The sequence below is a fragment of the Pleurodeles waltl genome, chromosome 7, assembly GCF_031143425.1.
Source record: "Pleurodeles waltl isolate 20211129_DDA chromosome 7, aPleWal1.hap1.20221129, whole genome shotgun sequence".
Classification (NCBI taxonomy): Eukaryota; Metazoa; Chordata; class Amphibia; order Caudata; family Salamandridae; genus Pleurodeles; species Pleurodeles waltl.
In genome coordinates, this window is record NC_090446.1 from 958,968,313 (window position 1) to 958,986,309 (window position 17,997).

Here is a 17,997-nt window from a genome sequence, read left to right on the forward strand (position 1 = left end):
CCAACCATGCTGACGGTCAAGAGAAGACTGTCAGTGGGGGCGGCATGCATCCCGACAGATATTGACGCCTGGTGGCACACCGCCATTGATGGCAGTGAGGGCCGCTAGCAGCCTTTGTGGCGGTCTGTGGCGGATGTTGCTCCACCCTCACCACCACGTCAGTCCAGACACCGCAACGCCTATAATGATGTAGCCATAGGCGTGGCAGTGTATGGAGATGCAGTGATGCTGGTGGAGCAGCATCCTAGGAGCCCGTTCCCTCCCAGAGCAGCGCCATAGATTAGGTAAGTGCTGGCCGAGAGGGAAGGGGGGGGTGGGGGTATATGTTGAGCGAGTGAGTGCCTGCATGGTGGTGTGCATGTGTGTTTGTGAAGGGAGGATGTGTGTCTGCACGTATGAATGCGTGTGTGTGTGTCGGTATATGGGTGCTTATGTATGTGGGGGTTGGGGAGGTCCTGAACGGAGGTGGGGTGGGTGGGGTTGTGGAGGACCAACAGGGAGATCGGAGGGAGGAGGGATGGGGGACGATTTTCAGGGTTCGGAGGGTGGGAGGTTGGGGGCAGGTCTAGGGGGTTGGGGGGATGGTGAGGGTTGTGGCAAAGGAGGGGGCCTGGTGTGTCACATACAGGTGACCGGAATGAGAATTCCTCCCACCCGTATGCTTTCCGCCAGTGATTACCTGGCGGGGTATCCCACCAGGAAATCCTGGGTGGAAATGGGGACATTATCTCACCGGCGGTCTGCCCTCCACCGCCGGGTCGAACGTGGCTACCGTCGGCCCGGCGGTCGAATCTGGTCTGGCAGTGGGTGGTAGTGAACTGGCTGCTCTGCAGCCAGTTCAGTACTGTTTTCATTATATGGCAGTCTGAACCGCCATGCCGTCGGTGGTAATTACTGCCACCGCCAGCAGTACGGTCTGCACCGCCATGTTCAGAATGAGGGCCTAAGTCTCTAATTTCTTTACTATTGTTAGGAATATACGAATAACAATGCCTAGAATCATTTTACAGACTCCGCCATCCTTTGCTAAAAGAATATCTAAAGCAAGATGATTCTGAAGAGTCATAGCTCTTTCAGCAGCTAATTCAGTATCTATCAGGAGTATGGCTCCTGAAAAATTTGTCAGCATGTTATCCATAATAGTAGACAACTTTCGAATCTTTATCGGATTCAGAATTGCTTCTACTGAAAGAATCATTGCTCCGAATATATATCTCCCAATATACCAGAAGGAGACTCCCTCCTCTGTCTCATATGATGTAATTCAGTCACTTTCGGAATCTTTTTCAAATTATTCATTTGATAAATCTTTGGGAAAACTATCCCCAAGTAACATGTCCCATACCATCCTCTTGGAAGATGGTAATAAGCATTAAGACCACATATATTATAAATTCCAGGATCAGTTGGGTCCTGTCCATTCAACATAAACGTCCATTTACTCTGAAACAAAAACACATGCTTACATTCACTCATTCCCACAAATAAAGTGTCAGTGCATGATTTAGGCCTATATATACAAAGTTTCCCTACGTGTTGTGCATCTAAAGCTTATTTCCCTTGCGTTGTAATCGCACTATAAGCATAATCATTCCTGTGAGTCGTTTTTTCTCTAAGCCTTTTTCTAACTTCTCCTTCAATGCCTTTCTCCTATCATGTGTGTGATCTAAGAAGGTCTCCTCTACAAGTGTAAGCAAGCATGTCAGATTATTCCTGTGCGCATAAGCTGTGCCAAACATCAATATTGGTTCAAAGAAACCTCTATCTAATACTATGTCATTATCCTTAGCTAATCTACTCAAGTACCTAATTATAGGGACAAACGAAAACACGACATCACGATTTGAGTAAAAGTACTGGATGTACACCTGCTTATAAAATCTTGTTAGTAGCAGACTACAACTTATTCCATATGTGAAAGGCAGACTATGGTACGTAACTCCTTCCTCAACTGATGAAGGAATCTGCGTACACACATAACAATTCCTCGCATCCATCATCTCAACATACTCACTCAACAAGCGATAGAAAACATTAGAAGAAAGTTCTCCTTGTGCATTAGTATCCCCATGCAAATACTTCTCATCTAACCTAAACTCTCCATTGCCTTTAGTGCAGTAGTTATCTCAAAAGCAGAGGTATGGTTGGCTTCACTCTTCTCAAGAATAGACATACCCACAATCAACACCACAAAAAATATCCCACAAATATTTGCCAAACCAATACTGATATATTTACAGCGCCTAGTATTCCTACCCTGCTGGCTAATGTTACCAATGATCTGTAAAGAATCAGAAAGCAGAAGAAAATTTAGAAAAACTGCAGCAAAAATAAAAAACAAACAACTCTTCTTTCAGCAGTTATTTATAGCTTTCAGTCTTACTTCCAGGATCCCTTGTCAAAATCGGCAAGCAGCTTGTAAAAATCAGGTTTCAAAAGTGAAATCAGTTTATCAATGTCTCTTCCGGTTATTTTCGACTGTCTCTTACTCAAAAATCTTCTCTCAGGTTGTTTCAACAGTTCAGTTCATCAGCTTCCTTCAAGTGCCAAAATATTGACCCTCTCTATCAAAACAAAAAGACAAAAATTCTTGCTGCCATTCACTTGTAGTTGCATACACCCATTCAGGTCCTACGTATCTTCGACTTGCTATTCTCTTTCTATTAAACTTTTGATCACCATTCAATTCTCCATCACTTATATCTTCTCTCCTTGTTGTATTTACTTCTTCCTTGATTGTTGTCTCAACAACCACTTCCTTTCCTTTTCCTTGCAGCTCTGGCCACGTATCTCCTTTCAGTGGACCTTTTGTCAGTGTTCTCTTTAGAGTCGAACTTGAAACTCCCCCTTGATCTGCGGTGTTTTCTCGTGACGGACTTGCAACAGGTCCAGGAGGAGTCAGATCACAGTGACTTTGATCCACCTCAACTCCTTTCCCCTCTGGGTCTGGCAATTGCTCTGTTTCTCTCTCAAGATCGTCTCCTTCTGGGAAAGCCCTCCTCTGACTAGGCTCTCCTGCTGCATCAGTTAAAATCGCCTACCCATCACCCTCCTGGAGGTCTTCTCCTTCATCTCTCACAGCAGTGTTTGAACCATCTTCAACAGGCTCAGATCCGGTCTCAGTTCCTCTTTGTTCTCTTTCTGGCCCTGAGACTTGTTTCACTGTTGTTGGTACTCTCAACAACTCTTCTTCCTCATGATCCAGTGGACATGCCACTTTCTTTGTGTGACTGGCATGGATCCAATTCGGAATTCCAGTGCACTTCACAGCAGTGGTAGTTGTCAGAACCACCTGAAATGGCCTTTTCCAACGAGGCTCCAAACAAGTTTTCCTCACCTGTTTTCGGACCACAACCCAGTCTCTGGCTCTCAGGTTGTGCCTTGGGTCATGGATCGGTGGCAGTGTGGTGGCTTCCACCTGCTGAGAGAAAGAGCGAACCACATCAGCCAAACCTTTGAAGTAGTCCAACACCATGTCATCTGTATTGCTGATAAGTGCATTTGCAGGCACCGCTGGCAACCTCATGGCTTGGCCCATAAGGATCTCATGCAGCGACAATCCTATTTTCCTGTCACGTGTATTTCTCATTGACATCAAAACTAAAGACAATGTATCAGGCTATTTAAAATTCATTGCCGCACACATCTTTGCAACTCTTGACTTCAAAGTACCATTCATCTGCTCCACTAGTCCTGATGCTTCAGGGCAGTAACTACAATGCAACTTCTGTTCAATGTTCACTGCTGCACACAGTAATTTAGTTACTTCATTGTTGAAGTGACTCCCCCTATCTGATTCTAAAGAGATCGGAAACCCAAAACGCGGTATCAGTTCCCTAAGCAGTAGTTTCGCTACTGTGAGACTATCATTTCTTTGTGTAGGGTAAGCTTCAATCCAGTGACTAAAAATGCAAACAATCACCAACACATATCTCAAATCTCCACACACAGGCATCTCAATAAAATCCATCTGCATTCTGCTGAATGGACCTCCTGCTCTTCCAATGTGGCTCAAATTAATCACTCTCCCTTTCCCCGCGTTCAATTGTTGGCAAATGGCACAATGATGGCAAACTGCTACAGCAACCTTTCTAAATCTTGGGTAGAACCAATCATGTTTGAACAACCGAATAATGACATCCCTCCCAACATGTGCTTGATCATGATATTACCTAGCTATTTGAGACAACAGACTGTTTGGCAAAACCAATTGACCCTCTTCTGAAACCCACAATTCATATCTGGTCTACCTTGCACCAGTCAAATATTGTTTTTTTGTCCTTGTAAGTAGAATCTCAATAGAATGAGGGACAATTAAAGTCAGGGGATGTCCCCCTTGTTTTTGCATACATTTCATTTTGCTCCATTAACATTTTTCCTCCCTGTCAGCATTATTCTGCAACATTTTCAATTCTTCCGAGGTGTCAATTACTTTCAATGCAAAACTTGGACATATTTAATCTTCTTTGGGTAACAGCTCCCACTTATTTTTAAACGATATACAGTTCAATGTGCAAAACCTTGCGACTTGATCCGCATATCCATTTCCCAAGTATACAATGTCCTGCGACTTCAGATGTGCACTGCATTTTACCATGGCAATCTTTTCAGGCATTTGAATAGCATGTAACACCCTCGCGCCACTCAAAAAACCCACTGACAACCAAGCCAGAAGAAAAGTCGCCTGGTTCACCGACGAGCTCCTAAATTCCAAACGCGACTGTCGGAAGCTAAAAAAGGAATGGCTCCTCAAACGCACACCTGACAGCCTCACAGCCCACAAGGACGCCATCCGCAAGCACCACCAACTCATCAGACAAGCCAAACGATCCCACTTCAAAGACCGCCTGGACAACAACGCACACAACAGCAAAGAGCTCTTCAGCATCGTGAAAGAACTCTCCAACCCCAGCGCCAACATCAACGACATCCCTCCATCCCAAGAACTCTGCAACGCACTGTCCACCTTCTTCCACCGGAAGATCACGGACATCCATGACAGCTTTGACACCTCTCCCACGCCAGACCCCACCCCGAACACTCCACCTCGGCAAACCACCTGACCTCCTGGACCAACGTGAACGACACAGAGACACGCAAGATAATGAACTCCATCCACTCAGGTTCTCCATCAGACCCCTGCCCCCACCACGTATACAACAAAGCCGACTCCACCATCGCCCCCCAACTACGGAAGGTCATCAACATCTCCTTCGAAACAGCGACATTCCCTGAAAAATGGAAACACGCCGAAATCCGCACCCTCCTCAAGAAGCCCAAAGCAAACCCCAACGACCTCAAGAACTTCCGACCCATCTCCCTGCTCCCTTTCCCAGCAAAGGTGATTGAAAAAATCGTCAACACACAACTAACCAGCCACCTCGAAGACAACGGCATCCTAGACCCCTCCCAGTCCGGCTTAAGACGAAACCACAGCACCGAAACCGCCCTTCTCGCTGCCACAGACGACATCAGACGCCAAATGGACAACGGCGAAACATCAGCCCTCATCCTCCTGGACCTATCTGCCGCCTTCGACACAGTCTGCCACCGCACCCTGAAATCACGCCTCCACGAAACCGGAATTCAAGGTAAAGCCCTCGACTGGATCGTCTCATTTCTCTCCGGCAGAACCCAGAGAGTCCGCCTCCCCCCCTTCCGCTCTGAAGCCACCGACATCATCTGCGGCGTCCACCAAGGCTCATCCCTCACCCCGACGCTGTTCAACATCTACATGGCCCCCCTCGCTCAAGTGGCCCGACAACACAACCTCAACATTCTCACCTACGCCGACGACACCCAGCTCATCCTCGGACCCACCCCCCTCTGCCTGGGACGACTCCTGGTGGCCCACCGCACTAGGAACCCCGCCGACACCGTCCGACCACACTCGCAACCTGGGCTTCATCCTCGACTCCTCCCTCACCTTGTCTAAACAAGTCAACGCAGTTTCCTCCTCCTGCTACAACACACTCCGCATGCTCCGCAGAATCTACAAGTGGATACCGACAGAAACGAGAAGAACAGTGACACACGCCCTCGTCAGCAGCGGGCTGGACTACGGCAATGCACTCTATACAGGCATCCCAGCAAATGACCTACTATGCCTCCAACGCATCCAAAACGCCTCCGCCCGGCTGATCCTCAATGTACACTGCCACAGGCACATCTCCCACCACCTGAGAAACCTTCACTGGCTCCCCGTGGACAAAAGGATCACTTTCAAGCTCCTAACCTACGCTCACAAAGCGCTCCACGACACCGGACCAGCCTACCTAAACAACAGACTCAACTTCTACACCCCCACCCGTCAGCTCCGCTCCACTAACATCGCCCTCACCGTCGTCCCCTGCATCCGAAGAAAGACCTCCGGCGGCAGATCCTTCTCATACCTCACTGCCAAAACCTGGAACATCCTCCCCACCAACCTGCGACAGACTCAAGACCTACTCACCTTCAGAAGACCCCTCAAGACCTGGCTCTTCGACCAGTAACCCCAGTTCTCCCCCCTCCCCCTCCAGCGCCTTGAAACCCTCACGGGTACGTAGCGTGCTTTATAAATTCAATGATTGATTGATTGATTGATTCTTTAATTCTTTCACCATTTCTCACTGGTGAACCAAAAGAGGTCATGAAACCTCTCATGACCACAACTGGCCAGAATCATGGACTATTCCAAATCCACTGGCTATCCATATAGATTTTAACTTTCAGCTGAGCAGAAACATGGCACGCTCTAGTAAGGGCTACCAGTTCTGCTACTTGGGCAGAATACACTCCTCGAAGCCAAGAAGCTTCCAAAATCCCAGTAATTGTGCACACGGCATATCCTGCTCTCAGTGTCCCTGCAGTGTCTCTCAGACAGGAACCATCAACAAAGATAATTTGGTCATTCTCTTCCAATCGGGTATCTCTAATGTCAGGTCTCGGTTTTGTGCACAAGTCAGTTACTTCAAGACAATCATGCTCAACTTCTTTCAATTTCTCGATTTCAACATTTTCATTTGGGAGTAAGGTTGCCGGGTTCAGCACTGTACATCTTTTCAATGACACATTTGGTGACCCTAGAATACTCATTTCATATCTGGTCAACCTTGCACCAGTCAAATATTGGGTTTTTGTCCTTGTAAGTAGAATCTCAATAGAATGAGGGGTAATTATAGTCAGGGGATGTCCCCTCACAATGCTTTCACACTGTGTAAGGCTTTGCCCAACCACTGTAACTGCGCGCAAACAACCTGGTAAGGCTGCTGCAACTGGGTCCAAAGTAGCTGTAAAATATGCCACTGGGCGGTTTACACCTCCATTGACCTGTGTTAAGACAGGCAAAGGACATGCATCACGCTCATGACAAAACAATGTCAAAGGTTTTGTGTAGTCAGACATACCTAAAGCTGGAGCCTTGCACAGACTCTCTCTCAGTTCATTCCCGACTGGTCTAACACTACAGGATCAGTGACTTCCTTGTGAGTCAGCTTCTGCAATGGTCTCAAAATGAGTGAAAAATTTGGAAATTTGGAATCCTTTGGCGACAGTAGCTTACCATCCATAAAAACATCCTGACATCTATCTGTGTGGTCGTGGGATTTATCTGCAATATGGCTGTAATCCTTTCTCTAGATATTTTTCTAGATCCTTTCTCCTTTCTCAATCTGGTGACCCAAGTATTTCACAACTTTTTGACAGTATTGCAATTTAAGCGGAGACACTTTGTGACCCTTCTTTCCCAAATGGTTCAGTAAGGCAATCGTATCATACTTTCCCTCGTCTTTTGTTTTAGACGCAATCAGCAGTCATCAATGTACTGCAGCAAGGTCGATTGGAAAGGCAATTCTAACAACTCCAAATTATTTTTCAAGATCTGATTAAATATGGAAGGTGACTCTGAAAACCCTTGAGGAATTCTGCACCCAAACAATAAACTCGATCCAGAAACTTGAAACAAAAGAGAAATTGGCTATCCTCATGAAGAGGCACAGAAAAGAAGGCTTGCGACAAATCAATGACAGTGAACCACTCAGCATCACATGGAATCTGAAACATTATCAAGGCTGGATTTGGCACCACGGGGCAACATTTGACCACAATCTCATTTACTTTTCTCAAAACCTGGACAATTCGAACTTTCCCACAGGGCTTTTGCAAACCCATAATCAATGAATTACATGGGCTGCTCAATACTTCCTTAAGCCAATCAAATTACTCTTAATCATCTGGCTAATTTCAGGGCTCAACCCTTCCACAAATCTTAACACAAAATGAATCATGTCTTTCGCCTCAATGGTCTCTGTACCACTGTAATGCTTGAACGCCTGCAACAATCTCTTATAATACGCATGTATATACTCCTTTGCTTCCTGAGCTGTCCTGTCAATCCTCTGCCAATCAATATTCTTGGGCGAAATTCTTGTTTTAAAAAACTCAATCACCTTATAGTAATATTTCCTTACCTCAGGAGATGGTGCACATGTATGTTTGTCTCTCTCTGGTTCGCTTGTTGGCCAATCTACACTCCTCTTACACTCTATCCACCGATCAGCTGGAACCACTATCTCTAGTAATGTGTTCAAGTCCTCCCACAGGCACTTAGCAAGTTTTACAAACCTGTCTGTCTGCTGATACCACTCTACTGGCTTCTCTCTCAATTTTGGATAATCATTTGTGAATGATAGAATATCATTTCTGCTCCAAGGGACATGGATAAAATTCCCCCTGGAATATCTCTTATTGGTAAAGGTTTGACTGGATCTTGGTCTTGCTGCACATTTGCAGTCAGCTCCAAAGAATCCCTTTTTCTTTTGTCTCTTTTCTTTACCCATCTGCCTTCCCACTTGTCTAATGCTCCCCAGGTCTGGGCACTTTGAAGCAATTCCTCAAGGTGTGCCTTCATTCCGGCAGATCTCATGTGTTCAAAATCTTTAGCTTCAAAATCAAATCTGTAACTCCTTTTCAAATGCTTTGTCTTTTCTATTTCTACACCGTACTTCTCTGCCAGGTCTGCTAGTTTATGATGCACAATGCTCACTTCCCTTGTAATCTTCGAGCACAAATATCTCAACTCTGCCTCTGTGAAGGATTCTAACCTGTTCACATCCATAGTTCCCTCAATGAGTTCACCCGCTTCCATGCTTAGCCTAGCATAATTCAAACACTCCTCCCCCTTAGGAGCACTCTGCAGGGTATTCAACTTGTCTTGCCATTCAGGCAACTGCTGAGCTGTCAAACCTTGCAACAAAATATTACTGGCTTGGACTGGTGGCACCTGCTGTGCAACTGCATTCGGAGTCTGCGGTGTCAACAATTTCAAACTCTGGCTAACGTTTGACCCTAACATTGGATCTGGAAGTGCTAAAATGGACTGAGGTCTAACAATGATCTTGATCCGTCAAAAGTCTGTCCCACAGGAGAGACTACCTGAGCATTATCATTATGTCCTCCCCTCATTATATTCTGGGACATGGCACCCTGCTCACCTACAGAAGGTTTCTTCTATTCAATAAGGTTAAGGCTGGACCAACAGTAATAGGTAGCGATATAGCATCTGGGGTTGATCTGGCACTTACACTCTGTGGGAGAGTAACTCCCATATTCTGATTCATCATTGAAGACATATCTGATTGTCCCTGTTACAGGAGTGAATCTCGGCATTACCTGCGGCTGCACATGGGGCAGTAAATGTGGAGTTGGTTCAGTCAGAACCAACATCGGTCTCGGGTAAACCTGTTCCCTAGGCACCATTAAATTTGAAGTTGTTTCCATAATGGAGCTTATCAGAGTAAATTCTCTGAACCTGTGGCGGTTGCACCTTATTTTGCACTACAGGAGTTGTAGGCACATTAAGACCACTCTGCATCACATTCTGTGTCAGGCTAGCATTAACTTGCATCGGACACATTGTCCTATTAACCTGTGTCGGAGCTGTGGGATCAGCACTGGTGCTCAGACCACTCTCATGTGCTGCATATGGTGGTGGAAGACTTTTCAATAACTGTAAAATAAACTCATCATCATCTGATTCTTCCTCCATTGTTGAAGACTTTCTAGCTTCCCTACTCTCGGATGGACTTCTGTTAGTCTTTCTAGTAGCATTCCTGCCTTCTCATTGTCTGCGTAATTGCCGGAAACAACTTAATTCTGTGCAAAGTCTCCATCCTCCAAACTCTCTGATCGCTGTCCCACCTAACCTCTGTTAAAGTTTTTCTGCCTTTCTCCTCCTCCTCTCGAATTTCTGTTGCTGTCTGTCTACTAGCTCCCAAATCACTAATGCCTCAAACTGTGCTGGTCTCGGAAGGGGCTTCAATTCACATAGCACCATCCTTAAATGCTCCAAAACCCTCAAGTTGAACGTCCCATTTGTAGGAAATTCTAAGTTCCCATCCTTTTCTGTCACTTTGCACCATTGCTTTAGCCAAAGACATGGCGTGCACCCTTCTCTTCCATTACAATGTAAGCATGTGTACCTTCTGGCAGTGTAGCCTCGCCTGTACTCTTTGTAATATTTCATATTTCCCCTGAAAGCACCCTTTAAAGCTTACCAATTTGAGCTGTGGCTGTTTGCGTCTTTTTTTAGAACGTGACACGACACGAGTAGACGCCGGCAGACGGCAGGCGTGAGCAGATGCGAGTAACCGGCTCAAACCAGCTCTCGAGGAGGCGTCGGGAGTTGGGAGCTCGGGAAGTCAGTGGTTGGCGGCGGAAGCAGCCACGGAGATCTCCGTGAGTGCTGGGTTGGGTTGGAGTTGAGGGGAGTCTGAGGGACGCGGGGCCGGTGCCGAGGAGAAACAGCGGGATGCGGGGCTACTGGGGGTGATTGGGTTAGGCGCGTTCGAGTGAAGCTTGTTTTGGCTTTTGGGCTTGGGCTGAGTGCCGAGACAAGGGAGGTCGGGGCAGAGGAGTTGTGGAGGAGCTGCTGCAAGGAGAGTGTGAGTGTGAGCGCAGGTCATTGTGCTGCTTTCCTCCCTGCCTCCTTGCACCTATCTCTGCACCAACTCCTCCCTTCCCAGTCTTGGTCTTTGTTCTAGGTTCTTTGCCTCCCACTCCCACTTCTTTCCCCACCCTCCCCCATCCGGTTCCTCTCTCACGACTGCTGCTACCGCTCCTCAGTTGCCACATGTTGGCTTCAGCTGCCTCTCAGCTCCTCCCGCTCCTCATGCTCCTTCGGATCATTGCAGGCCTCACCCAGCCCACCTTAGCCCCTACTGGTCCTAGCCGCTCCCTCTATCACATTTCTCCCTGCTTTGCCTGGCTCTCCTCCTGGAAGATCCCTAGGACAGCTGCTGTATCGCAAGAAGGTCTACGAGCGCAGTGGCTGTAGCTAGCCACCACTGAGTGCGCACCACGGGGTGAGACCCGCTCACAGCCCATCATCTTCAATCACCCTCTCCCTGCTGACAGGTTGCTGATGGTATTCTGCTTCACCATCCCGAGCCCCTCTTCAGGGCATATACTTAGAGAAAAGAGGCTGCCGGGAACCGAGCTGCCACTTGTCATTACCCTGTATTAGTGCACTAAAAGTGCAGCAAGAATGCAGCAGGAGTGTAGAAGGCGAACAAGAGAGTGAGTGAGAGAGTTGCAGCCCCAAAATGCGCTCTGAGAGAACAGACATCCCCCTACCTCCAGCCGAAGAAAGAAGCCAAACAGAAGAGGAGGGCTGATTCATCTGGAATTCTGGTCAGTGTCACTGACACTAGTGAAACAATTGATCAGTCACCACCTCAACAGCTCTAACTTGGTCAATTCAGTCAACCAGACAGCACCCCATGGCAAGATTAGCTTAAGGGGCTCAAGGACTGTGCAAGACATTCTTACAGCTGCAAAGTGCCAGCCCAAAATTATTGTAAAATTTCTTCTTCTTAAGGACCCGGCTTCAGCTATCTACGCATCAAATTCAAGTACTCCAGGTTTACCATCCCCTTTGGAACCAATTATTATCAGCCAAGTAGCAGCTCTTGGTTTAGCTCCAAACTCAGTGTGCACCCCCAAAATTTTCAAAACTGTGGAATATCCATCTATTCCACCAGACTCCCTGCGTCGGGGGTCATCCTCCTTGTAAATGAGGGCTAAACCCTTTACAGAGGTTCAGGTCCATTCGCATGGCACCGGATTGGAGCCTCCATCCATAGACGAAATTGTCAAGTGTAACGGCTACATAGATAAACTTAACTCAGTGGGCTTAAATCACATTTCCCCCACCTCTATGCTGGGATCGCCACCAAGGCAGTTATTCCAGCATGCCAGCTTAGTTCAGTCATGCCCCTTGGACTCATCAGGCTTAAGCCCGAACCATCTACCAAAAGCCTGCTCCTGCGACAGTTTCCCCAGTGCAGTGCAAGCAGACCCAAAATTGGGCCAAGACTCCATAAAGCGTCCAAAGCACCCAATGGATGAACCCTGCCTAGATCTACCCCTCAGCAGCTCTGCACCCCTCAGCTGGTCTGCTACCCGGGATAAACCAGCAAGCTGCTTGCAGCAGAATCCGTCATCGCTTACCTCCTTGGAATGGGAAGCAATGGTGGCAGTATATGGGGACAGAGATGGGATGGGCGCCTTGGGGCAGAGCCAGTCTTGCTCTGCCCCGCGCTCAACTGCAGCAACTTGCTTTAAGACTAGGCCCCAATTGGGAGCCGACATTCCTTCTGAGATTGCCATTGTCCCAGATATACCAACAGTTTTTAATATAATACGGAGTACCCTACAGCTTACTCCTGAAGCCTTAAACCTCCAGTCCACCAAAATGGACACCCAAATTAAATTGCTAAATACAATAGCAGTTTTTACTTCAGGAATTGACTCAAAAATTGCAGATCTCAACAACTTGATAGTTAGAGCTCAGAACTCTGCAGATTCCTGGTTACCAGTCTGCCCCTGTACCTGCTCTTCAATATTGGATAAACTAAGCTCTCTACCAGGAGCTTTAAGCAGCATCTTTGAGGACTTGAAAAGAACACTGGCTCAAAACAAAGTGGTTGCTCTCAGACTCGCCTCCAACCCCACGAGCGACAACCCCCCAACAACGTGTCTGCAGGACACATCCATGGAACCTTCCAAGCCCTATCTACAGGAACCTACGGATGGCCACTGACCGGTAGCGAACAATTAAGCAGCAGATCTCCCTGGAACATCCTTGCAGAACTCAGACTCACTGAGCAGCTCGGGCCCCCTCCCAGCCTTGGGGCCCCTTTTCCTCATGCCACAATTGACACCCCAGCTAAAAGAAATTCACCACCCCCACTCCGGAAGAAATGGCAACGGAAAGGGAGGAAGCACAGAACATCCAATAACAAGAACATCATTTCCTTCTTCAGTAGCCAGGTAAGTGGGCCCAAAAAATTGTCCTGCTCTCCTTCAGGGCTTCAGACTCAAGTACACACATCCTCATCGGAAACTAAGGGTGGGTCATCTAGCAGTCTCAAACCGACGCCCCTCTCCACCAAGCCAGTTGTGAGAAGGCACCTCCGTTGGTGATTCTAGTAGTAACATCAAACCATCAAATGTCCCGACAAATGTACTTCATCAAATGTGCCCCTAATTATTACAGCACATTTTGATAAAAGATCTTGCCAGGTCCAACTGTCCCAGAACTTAGTAAGTCAATAAAAGCTCATGGAGAGGGCGCAGGAGAGCGACTTTATAGCAACAGTGCCAACAACTTTCAAGGCTACCAGACCTCAAAGCAGGACCAGCCATATGATGCTCCAGCTGCAAATAGCCCCTACAAGCTCTTCGTTGAGCATGTGCAACAATGACCCAAGCTCCACATGCACCCGGAATATAGATAAAGAGGCTCATTTGACCTGCTGAACCATGGGAACATTCTATGGTTGTTAGGACAGCTCCCAGAAACCGCAAATCTCACCTCGGCGGACATGGTCTCAGTGGCATTTATACCTCCTTTGGCACCCCAGACGAATGAAATAGCCAAAGTTACCTGGACCTCGGCAGAGGTAGCAGAACAAGTGCCTGGAGTAGGCACTACACTCAGGAGCTGGGGGATACATATAACCCTGGCAATACACCCTGCTTATCCACAACCTCTAATAAATTGGCAGGGTGGTCAAGGGTCTCAACAATCACCCAGTGTTTCCAACAAGACCTCAAGGAATTCAAGGAACTCTCATGGCATGGCCCAGTTCAGCATCTCTGCCCTGGGGCGCCATCCTTCTCTAACGACTGGAGCTGGTTACCCAGCGCACTGAGCACAGTATCAAGGAAATCATGATGGGATGGGCTAAACATCAGCAACAAAGAGGACAAGTCCAATTTTGCCATTTGTTCCTGGAATATCAATGGGCTACTGGACAAACTGGGGGACAAGTGCCTACTCAACTACCTAATGTCATTCCAGATAATAATGCTGCAAGAGACATGGACGGAATCCCCACCTGCAATTACAGGATTTGTGAGCTATCAACAAGGAGGGCTCGCTTTGGGCACTTGAGTGGTGGACTCATCACATATCTCAGTTCAACAATGAAGGGACGCCATCATACGTCTCCAGTAACGTGCAGCAATTTGTTGACAGTTCTTCTTACTGTGACTCAAGGCCCCTCCACCCTTCATCTAGCCCTAATGAACATCTCTATCCCACCAGGAAAAACGTACAAACTAGAAGCTGCATGTCAGCTGAAAGAGAATATTGAAGAACTAGTCAATAATGTGGTGTTTTCCATTAAAATAGATCTTATAATCTACCTACAAGACTATGATAGACAATAGTTGAAGTATTAATGGGAAAACAAGTTATTATAAGGATTGATATGATTTGTCTTGTCAGCCTTGATAAAGTCCCTCACAGGACGAAACACGTGTCGGCTGAATCTGATCAGAAACCTGCAAACCAATCTTTTATATTGGATGATAAGAACTTTCACTGCCGCAAGTCAACAAATTGGACATTGCATATTTGTTCTATGGACTAACTGGAGTATGGTGCATTGACACTATAGTTTTTGAAGAACATTTGTTTTTGACTGGATTAGAGGATTTGTGTTAAATGTGTGGTATTTATGTTTGTAATTTGATATTGTCTTGACATATATGTTTTATGTCTATAGTTATTGCTTTGTATATATTTATGATATATTGGTATTTTTTGTATTAAAAGTGTAATTGTAATAGTACAGTCTTGAAACCATCATACACCAATGCTATCTTTTTTGACTATACTATGTCTATTTATAAAACTTTTTCAGTAGAATTGAAGATTCCATGGATACAACTAGAAATTTAATTTAATTTAACTATTCAAAGTGTGCTCCGTTCTTAATTCCAGTCATAGTTTGTTGGTACAAGTTTTCTTGCCCCACAATACATGTTTGACAACAGGCATATTTAGAATGTATTGAGCACCATCACTATACTCTATACTAAAGGAATGTGAGGCCTTCCAATAAGGTTTTCTGTTGTCAAGTATTTTCTGTGATGTAATAGGTATACAAAGCACTTACACAGAACTTAAATTCCGCCCTCCGCCATCTTCAGAAAGAACCTAGGAATGAAGCCCTGAGAACGCTGGTATCTACCTCCAGACAGGCCTTCAGAGGCCACCTATGGACACATCGAAGAGACAAGGCAGCTGCACTAGCAGCAAAACTCTTGCATGCATCAAAGACAAATCGGCATGTGCAGTTCTGCAGGCTTATAAACAGCCTAAGCTCTGCAACACACTCCCCCACCATGATTAATATCTCTGAGCCGACCTGGTATCAGTATCTCTCATACCATTTTGGTCTTTCGACTAAGCACCCTGTAGATGAGGCAAAAGCATCAACCTGTACCTCTACTGGCTCTCCAAAACAACAACGCAGCTGCTTTTCGGTTCCCACAGAAACAGCGAGGATGAGAATTATTAAGTGGCGGAATGAGGGAGCTTCGGAACCCAATGGTATCTCTGCCGCCCTGTACAAAGAGGACCCAGATTTTGCATTTTTGCTATCAACATCATCCCGCAAGCATGGAGAGGCTCAACTATCACCCCCATCTATAAAGGGGGTGCGACTAACGACCTAGCAAATTACCGATTAATAGCACTCCTAGATTTCGAATCAAAAATCGTTGCAGGAATTCTCTTAGAAGTGCTCAAAACCTGGGCTAATGTCAACAACCTGATCCCGTTTAACCAAACTGGATTCTCAAAGGGGTGGGCACGACTGCTAACGTCATGGCTGTCGCACTATTATTTGCCCAATGCCAACGTGCCAAGAAGTCCTTCTTTCTTTCATTTATAGACTATGATGCTGCATTTGATTGAGTAGAAAGAGGGAAACTCTGGTTTAATCTTGCAAGTTGGGGCATTCCCTTCCAATTGTTGAAAGCAATAGTCCTTCTCCACACAGATACCTGGGTGAGGGTCAAACGGGGTGGTGGGACGCACCTTTCCAGGAAAATTCCCACTCTTCAGGGTCTGTGTCAGGGATGTGTACTTGCACCACTTCTTTTCAATTTATTTTTGGCTGACCTACAGGCAGAACTGGACAAAGTGAACTCACATTCACCAAGGCTGGGGCAAACTGCCATGACAAGCTTGATGTACGCCGACGATCTCATCCTTTTCAACCACACTAGAATAGGCCTGCTACTTAACGCAACAGCTGAATTCTCTGACATAAATGCTATCCTTATTAATTTGAATAAATAAAAAAATCATGCCCTTTAAGACGACTGGGGGGGCTGCGACATCAGTGGTACTTGGGTAACAATAAGGTTGAAACAGTGCACAAATATAAATATCTAGGGGTTCTTCTTGACAGCAATGGCTCCTTCAAACCCCATCTGGAGCCCCTCAGTCGTAAATCCACCTCGCTTGCATTCACGATCAACAGCGTTAAAAAAGCAACTGGTTGTTCAACCTATCTGCCGCTATTAAAGGTCATCCAAACCAACAATATTTAATTAATACCAACAATTACATATGGCAGTGAAGTTCTAAGAGGTCATGGCGACGACCACTTGGACAAAATGATCACTAAACTCTTCAAGAGGTTGTTCAGCTTACCAAATTATGTTTCACCGGCCCAAGTTCGCCTAGAACTTCGCTTGGGAAAGCAGTCTATAGCAAGTAAAGGGGCATTTATCAACCTAAGCCATAAGCTCAAAGTAGCAAAAGAAGGCACACTAAGCTCTCTTATTTGGGTGGAAATTACTTTGGATCCAACTTCCGCCTTCCACCTCTACCTCGAGTCCTCCTTGACAACACTGGGCCTGGAAGATCAACTACTCCAACTCAGCTCACATCAGCTTGTCAAACTTGCAACGAAAGTAAGCATCACGTCTCTTTCACATCTTCAGGACAAAGAGGCTTTATCGAAATGAAGCCATGCCTGGTTGGTTCTATCATCATACGGCTCTCTAATCCCACAGCTATATCTGGGAGCAGCAGTTAATCCACAAGCCTTTATGAAATATCGAATGGGCTGCCTTCCAACATATGCGCACATTCCCAGGTGGACGAGAGTCAACATGACTGACACCTGTCGAATATGCGGGCTAGCTCCGGAAACGCTGATCCATCAGACATGCCTAGGCAAAAGCATCACAACAGATCGTAACAGGCTCCTATGACCAGTTTGGCTTCAAAGGGGTCTGCGCAGATGCAGACCGGCACCTTCTTCAAGAGACTGAACAAGAGAGATAAACGCGCACAATCAGCCTGCAAGCAACGTCGTAGCACTCTGTAATTTAGCTGAAACATTTTAACTCAAATCGATTGTATTACTGTATTTACGACTCTTTGGCTTTTTGTTGTTTTCCCTTTCTTTTTCTTCTTTTCCTCTCTTTTCTATTTCTCTCTTTTCTTTGTGTAATAGTTTTCATTGACCGAACATGTGTTCAAATAAAATATAAATACACACTTTAAAGCTTTGAAAAATGTCATCTTTTCAACCTTTTTGTTATTCAAAATCAAATCAGGAAGTGACTTTTGATCCCAGAATTCCCTTCACCTACTTTCTCACGGGCAGCTGCCAATCCGTGCGCGACCCTTCTCACTAACTGACGTAT